This window comes from Anas acuta, chromosome 2 (assembly GCF_963932015.1).
Source record: "Anas acuta chromosome 2, bAnaAcu1.1, whole genome shotgun sequence".
Taxonomy (NCBI): Eukaryota; Metazoa; Chordata; class Aves; order Anseriformes; family Anatidae; genus Anas; species Anas acuta.
The window spans coordinates 78,484,270-78,491,994 of record NC_088980.1 but is presented as its reverse complement, the minus strand read 5'-3'; the positions used below and the strand labels follow the sequence as shown (position 1 = coordinate 78,491,994).

Genomic DNA, 7,725 nt, shown 5'->3' with positions numbered 1-7,725 from the left:
ATCACTATCAGTAATTCCACAAAAATATTAATGCCTTTCTACAGCACTGAAGTAGGACTGGCTTGCTCTACAGTATGCTAGTTTATCAGATGATACGCAAATGGTATTTCCTTTTGTTGCTAAATTCAACAATAAAAGGCAGCCAACACTTGGGATGAAGCACAATGTGGCACCAAAAATTTGTTGTGACTCTCTCTCTCCTCCTTCAAGAGTGTGATGTTTCTGGCATATTTAAAGTTGGCGTTGGGCTTATCTTTAAAGATTGAAAGAGTATGCATTTTCATGAGAAATGAGCTATGTTGCTGTTACAGCAAGAATTGTATGTGCATTAGCATTATATGTGTGTAAAAGGTATCTGTATGAACAAATAATAGATAGAAAACAAACTCTCTATGTAAAGCATTTCTCCTTCCCCACAACTTGTTGCCATTATATTGAGTATGGTAATTAACAAATGAGGGGCAAAGGAGATAAAAGGTGGAGTTTGACAGAAATTTAACCAGAACTTCAAGGCACCATTTTCTTCCAAACCTGACAACAGCCACTGAGGGTGGATGACTAGCTCTGCTCATCTGCAATTGATGACCACCCTCTGCTCTCTGCTTTTCAAAGTAATGGTGAGCAGCTCTGCCAGCTGAGCACAGCAAGGGGGTAAGAGTGCTCCTTACAGCCTTTTCTTTGCTTCTGAGAACTAACACTAATACTCTGCATAAGCCCTCTCTTGCCTTTAAATTCCCCATTTAGCAAGGGGGCTCCCGCAGGGTCCGTGAGCACAAGAGAGATGCCAGCCCAAGCAAGATCAGCCAAAAACAGACACTAGTTCTAGGGAGAATATTTTAAAAGAAAACCCATGCATTATTTGGTAATATCAAAACATATCTAACACTGATTTGTAAGTTTATGTGTGAAAATGATAACGTTTGAACACACAAACATGTTATCTTGCATCTACCTTGACTGCCACCTGTGCCTCTTCTGAAATGGTGTGAGTCCTTGGGCCATGATAACAACTAAACAATAAAATGATAATTACTCGCTCACTTCAGCTAGGTTAGATGTTGGGTGTTTATTGTGATGTTAAAAGAGGACTACGAAGATGGTGGTGGGTCTGGAGGGGAAAATGTGTGAGGAGTGGCTGAGGTCCCTTGGTTTGTTCAACCTCCAACAGAGCAGGCTGAGGTGAGGCCTCATGGCGGCCTGCAGCTCCCTCACGAGGGGAGCGGAGGGGCAGGCACTGAGCTCTGCTCTCTGGGGACAGCGACAGGACCCGAGGGGACGGCATGGAGCTGGGACAGGGGAGGGTCAGGCTGGGGGTTAGGAAAGGCTCTGCACCCAGAGGGTGGTTGGGCACTGGGACAGGCTCCCCAGGGCAGTGGTCAAAGCACTGAGCCTGCTGGAGTTCAAGACGCATTTGGACAATGCTCTCAGACTGAGGAGTTGGGTCCCTTCCAACTCGGGATATTCTACGATTCTATGTTTTTGTGATAGGTTCACACAGTAAAGGAATTGTGGATTTACTGTGTGGTTTTTTTTTTTTTTTTTTTTTTTTTTTTTTTTTTTTTGTTTTTGTTTTTGTTTTTGTTTTTTTTCCATGAAGGGACTGGTAACTGCTTCTCCCTTATGGAAACAACAGCTAGTATCATCCACTGTTTCTTTCATTTTTAAAGCAGTACTGATATTGGGAAAGTGAGGTGATATCCATTGGTTCAAATTAAGATGACCTGGTTTAATATCAGGATACTTCACTGTTGAGCTTGGCTGGATTCTAACACTGCTCCTCATGCGTATTCACAATTCTTTGCTTCTAGATCTTGCACAATCTATCTCCTAAACACAAAAATACAATGAGACTGTCCTAAACCATGCCCACTATTGATTATGTGCTTTCTTAAAAAAAAAAAAAAAAAAAAAGCAAAAACAAACAAATAAACAAACACCTCTATTTGAGCCAAGATTGCAAAGGAATTTGACAGAAAGTTATACATGAATAGATGGTTACATTGCCTGTCCTTCTCTTCTGGGCTAACTCTGTAAAGGTGCTGGCCTTTGCAGAGTTCAGCCCAGAATCAGGCAGTGCCTCCACTGCAACGTGGCTGGCAGCTGCAGAAAGGAGACAACCAGGGCTGCAATCCCACACTGAGCTTCACCTTGCTTGGCCTAAGAAGGGAGTGTAGTTGCTAGCTTGGGAACAGAGCTCTTGCTTGTGCAAAGCTCAAATTGAGAAACGAGGGCATCAGAGAACACAAAATAGCTGCCTTTGCAAGTTAGTACAGCATTACTGATGATAGGATCCTATGGGCTTTGCCTCAAAAATTCATCAGTTCACAGCAAAGGAAAAAGCTATGCCACAAGGTGTAAGCATTCCCCATTGTACAGACTGAACACTTCAGAGCTACCTGTGCTGGACTCTGCCAGACACCAAGTCTCTTTTGGGAGGTGATACAGCCTTTCCTTCCATCTCCTGTAAAGCCTGGCCTCAGAAAAGGCTGAATTGCCCTCGACCCTCCGAGAGGTAGGCTAGAACTTGGCTACCAGAGCACAGGCAGCACTGAAACTCATACACCCAGCAGGAAAACAGTAGCCAAAAGGATTTCATCATGTTTTTCAGATAAAAATATTAAGTAATTAATCCATCTAAGGACAGAATGTTTTTAGAATCTATTAGGAGGATGATAAAAGCTCTGAAAGCAATCTCAACTTTCAGGTGCTTGCTGGAATGATATCATAGGCAATCAAAGGTTTTGTGTCTGATATGGGACTTGTATGGTTACTTTTTTTACCTTGACTCAACATCAAGACTTTCTTATACTCCCTCCCCTACAAAAAGCACTGCTTTCAGCTATTCTTAGACGTATGTTTATCTCCTCTTCCATGGCTATTCAGATTTTAGGCCAATAAAAGATTTTTAAGAACACCATCAAAATGCATAAAAATGGCACTAAAGTATTCCTCCCTACTTAAACTGTCCCAGTCTGCGGGCTCCAAAAATACCACATATCTTTGCCTGTCATTATCTTTGCCTTGCAAGCACATGGCTGACAGCTTTTTCAGAGCTCTTAGATTAATAACAGCCACCCAAACCACACAAGTCAGAAGGGTGTATATCGCTGGAGCAGTGTCACTTAACTAGTTAATGTTTAGAGAGCCTTTTGATACCCACAGATGAAAGGCACTGTATCAGTGCAAGACATTATTGTCATTACCTGCAGATGGTAAGAAATTCTCCCACAGCTATGGTGCATACATCACTAAAATCTGAAGGCTGGCAAACTTCCTGTAACTTCATAAAAAGAGCTGCGATGGCCTTCTACTTAGTCCATGTCTGTACAGTGAAGGTTTTAAAGGCCTCGAATCTTGAAAAAATCCTATAAGCAGCAGTTTCCCAGAGCAGACCCAAAGAAATACACATAATCTATCTTGCTTTGTAAACTGCATTAGTGTCAGACCTTCAACTTGCGGTTTCAATACTTCTGTTGTACTAAGGAAGAAGCCAAATTCTGGAGCTGGACCTTAACTGGAAACAGATTTCTACTGCACCTTAATGTACACGATATAGTCAAGAACACAGATGCCATCTTATTTGCATACATGGAGAAAGGAGAGAACATCATCTCTGGATAATAAGTTTTGTAGTATAAGGATGCTAGAAGTGATAACGAAGAAACAGTGCTCAAGTTTTAAACGAGTTCCACTTGCATCACTTATAGAGTCAGCCAAATGGCAAAGACCAATCCTGTCCAAATGTTAATGTGAACTGCTGAGTAGACACAGTGGACCAACAGTCCTGGAGCTCTAAATGCCCTTTATATACATATATATATATATATATATATATATAATCTTTTTAAGCATATGGCACAGGTATGACTTAATTGTACCACAGAAAAGTCAAAAGGTAATGCCCTCTGTGGGTGTGGAAAGGTATTATTTTGGTTTCTAAAGCCATCTGGATATGCATGTTTTTAAAGATCAGCCCTATGTAGAAACCAATCAGACTGATCTGGCCTGGAGAGCCACGATGGCAGTGCGAGAGGCAGCTTGGTCTAGTGGACTGAAAGGCAACAATTCCTGAGGTCTAATTCTGGCTGACACAGAGTCACTACGTGGCCTTGGGCAAGCTCCTTAAAAAGACATGTCAGGTCAACTTAGGCCTGAAATTAAAGTTTCACAAATATACGGATTTGCAAATACTTACATCAGTAGAAATGAATGTCACCTTTTTTTATTTTTAGTTCCATTGGTTTAAGGAAGGGAAGCAATATTTCTGGTTAGGTCTTGGAGATCTTGTTTTCTGCACTGTTTGTAGCCCCTGTGCTCTGCTAGAGACAGCGTGAAAGCAAAACTGGTCAAAAATTGCTTCAGCAAGAAGCAAAATCCTCTGGCTACAAGACAGCACAGCCTTGATCCAGAGAGCTCCTGAGCAGTGTGGTGCTTGTAAGTGTTAAAAGCCCACTGTCATTCAAGGAACACTAAGTACTAATTAATTATATGCTAAGTAATAACTGCAGTTCAAGGCTCCAGGCTCTGCCCTCTGGAGAGTGCTTTCTATCACCCTTGCCAGCTTGAATTAGAAGTATACTTTAAGGCCTGTGCAACTACCCATGCTCCTCAATCCAAGGGCAGGCACAGGCACTGTTTTAGAGCTGATAGAAGTGTGTAAGATGAGTTATGCCCCATGTGATACTAAGTTATTAATATTTATCAAGTCACTACAGCTTTCTATGATTCCGTTTTCCTGCAAACTGCTTCATCATAATGACCACTACTGTTAGACCAGCCAGCAATGAATTATGAATGGCCCTTATTTAGGGAGAGTCTAGATCTGAGACATCTCTATTTGTGTGGTGATATTACTGTGATGCTACTGCGCTCCCTCGAGTGATGAGACTACCTGAGATAACACTGCTTTGTTTTCTGGCTTTTGGGATGCTCTGGAGGCAAGCTTTCCACCTTCACTGGCAAGAGCAGCTTCATGTTACAGTTTTGTGCAACTCTGTGCTGCTCATGGGCTTCCTAGAGGGACCATGGAATTTAGGGGAAGGATTTGCCTTGGGAAGGAGGCCAAGCCTACTGCCCTGCAGGAGTCAGGAACAGCTGCAGGTGGCCTCATATCTATAGCTTATATGACAAGAGAAAATTAGCTGCCATACAGGGAGGCACTAAAGGATTGAATATCTCTCTATGTCTTACATGTACAGTGGGAAACACAAAATCAGAACTAAAGTCCGCCACTGGATAGAAACTGGCTGTGAGGCAGAAATTAAGGGGAAGGAATAACGGTCAAATTAAAGTGTGTCAAAAGTTGTCAGTAGCTGCCTCAAAGTCCCACGGTGAGGTAGGTTTGTTCAGATGAACCATGGAGAGATCCATGAGAGTTGCAAGGTGGCAAAAACCTGCAGATGCCACAAAGTTATACAGGATAATATTCTATGATTCTATGATTCTATGATAATTAAGACTAGAGAGACTATGGAGCTCCAGTGGGATCCAATAAAGCTGGGTGAATGGAGAGCACAACACATAAAATGCAAGGTAACACAAATTACAACAAAGAGTTTGACCTATGTGTGCACACTGTTGACTTCTAAATTATTTGTGGTGGCTCTAGAAGATGATCCAGACAACATCACCCAATAAATAAATAAATAAATAAACAGAAGACTATAAAAAGAAAACCCACTGCTCGGTGTACAGTGGTGACCCACTATGCCAAGCAAATTACTGAGAAAAGGTACATGAGAAATGGGGACATGGGTAACAAAGACACAAAAATACTTTTGTAGAAAGAGAGTGAAGATGGCACATTTAGGAAGAACAAAGGTAACAGTAATATGTTATGAGGTAACTGTAATATGTTATGGACTAGTGGCTTACAGAAAAGAAACCAGGTAAACCTCTTCTTAGACAAAAGAACAAGAGAATGAAACCAAAAACAATACAGCAATTTAATAACTTAGGTGGTGGACTTTGTGTTGCAAAAATATTCGAGGCAAAGAATTCATTGGATTTTTTTTTTAAGCTGGACATTATTCTGTGGATAATGAGATCCTTTTGCAATAGCATCTCTGATGAGGAGATACAAGAATATATACCACAGTTAACCTAACCACTAAAATGTCAAATGTTAGGAGAGAATTTCCTGATTTTCCTAAATTGTCCAAGACTTTGTTTCTTACCTGTCCATTTAGAATACAAACTGTTGGCCACTTTCTTGTTTTCTGGACAATAAGAATTGCTGTGTTGGATTGGAGCATGTCTTGCTGGTTCACTGACTGAGAGTTGTTATTAGAAAAGCAAGCAGAACCAGATTGAAACGTAGAACTTTAAAGCCAATTAATACCCTAAAGGCACCTCTATTTAGACAATTATCATCTCCAGGAAGAGCTGTTGTTGTTGTTGCTGTTAAATATCAATGGATTTGAATGCATTTCTCCAGAGAAAGAGACAGAAATGACATTATGAGACATACTCTTTTAAATGAAATGGGAGGGATAGGGGACAGGTGTTCTGCACATCAAAAAGAGCATTTGAAGAGTGTTGCTCTAGGCATAGTTTCATCTATCTGACTCAGCATAAATGCCCAAGTATGAAGGAGAAATGAACCAGAAGAATCAGGTTTGTGCTGCCTGGGGTCTGTTCACAGGGCTGTAAGTATTACCTTGCCTTTTTTTTTTTTTTTTTTTAATTAATGCTTTCCCTTTCTACATTACACTGGAGACTATGACTGAACTTTATTTCTCAATAGCAGCCTATGGCAATTGATGAAGTCCTCTGGGAAAATAGTCTGCCCAGAAGTGCTGAGCAGAAACCAGAAGAAAAATGGATGGAGAAGAAAAGATTCTACATAGGAGCAAATTATTTATTGCAGACTATTCCTTGAATTTAGCCCTTTCTCCTGACTGTTTATAGCCCACAGGAAGATGGTATGATATGTATGAGTTACATATAAATTCATATATTGCCTGACAGATGCTTGGTGAGAACATGTTTCATCCAAGCAGTTGTTTATGAGCTACTGTGCTTGAGTGAGGTTCATTCCTGAAGCGTCTTAGTCGGTCATTAAAACCATGTGGTGGCATTTTTGCTCCTTGACTGGCTCACCTATAAAACTGAGACAAGACAGGCTCCTGGAAAGTCAATAGACAACAGTGCTGAGGCTTTCAGTCTCTTAAGAAGGAAGGGTCTGAAAACAAAAAAGGCACACCAGCAAAGAAAGAAAAAACAAAGGCCAGGCACAGGTTGTTTGAAATCTTGTCTTGCTCCCTTATGTAGCGGGATCACACCCAACTGGAGTTCTGCCATTTGGCATTAAGTGCCTCTTCAGGATTTACATGCTTTTGGGATGGTGCCTACTCACTATTCCTACACACCCTGAGGAAGGGCAATTTCTTTCATGTTTTTGACATCTAAAGTATTCATTCATATCGGAGGGTATGTCCACTGAGAACATCACAGGAATCACACACAAGTGCTGTCTGTGCTCCAGACTGGCAGAGCACGAGCCAGTGCCCGTCTGGAAGCTATTTAACCCAAGGTCAGAGTGGATGCAACTAACAAGTGCCTGCACTGAACCACAGAGACGTATCCTGACAGATAACATGAAGGGAACTGTTCACAACTCTAACCTATTGTTTGGGCAAAATCAGCCTGACACCCTTGTGTCTGAAATGGCCTGAAACAACATTCAAAAGAAGAAAGATAAGTGGAGGACTGCTGACAAGTCCT

General features: G+C 41.3%; 1 long non-coding RNA gene across 1 annotated transcript; it reads left to right on the top strand.

The window, feature by feature from the left end:
- The first annotated feature begins 513 nt into the window (after positions 1-513).
- LOC137851755 (uncharacterized) lies at positions 514-7,078 on the top strand. Its single transcript, XR_011093434.1, has 2 exons — positions 514-651; positions 6,746-7,078. It is a non-coding gene; the product is annotated as an uncharacterized lncRNA (long non-coding RNA).
- The last annotated feature ends 647 nt before the right edge of the window (positions 7,079-7,725 follow it).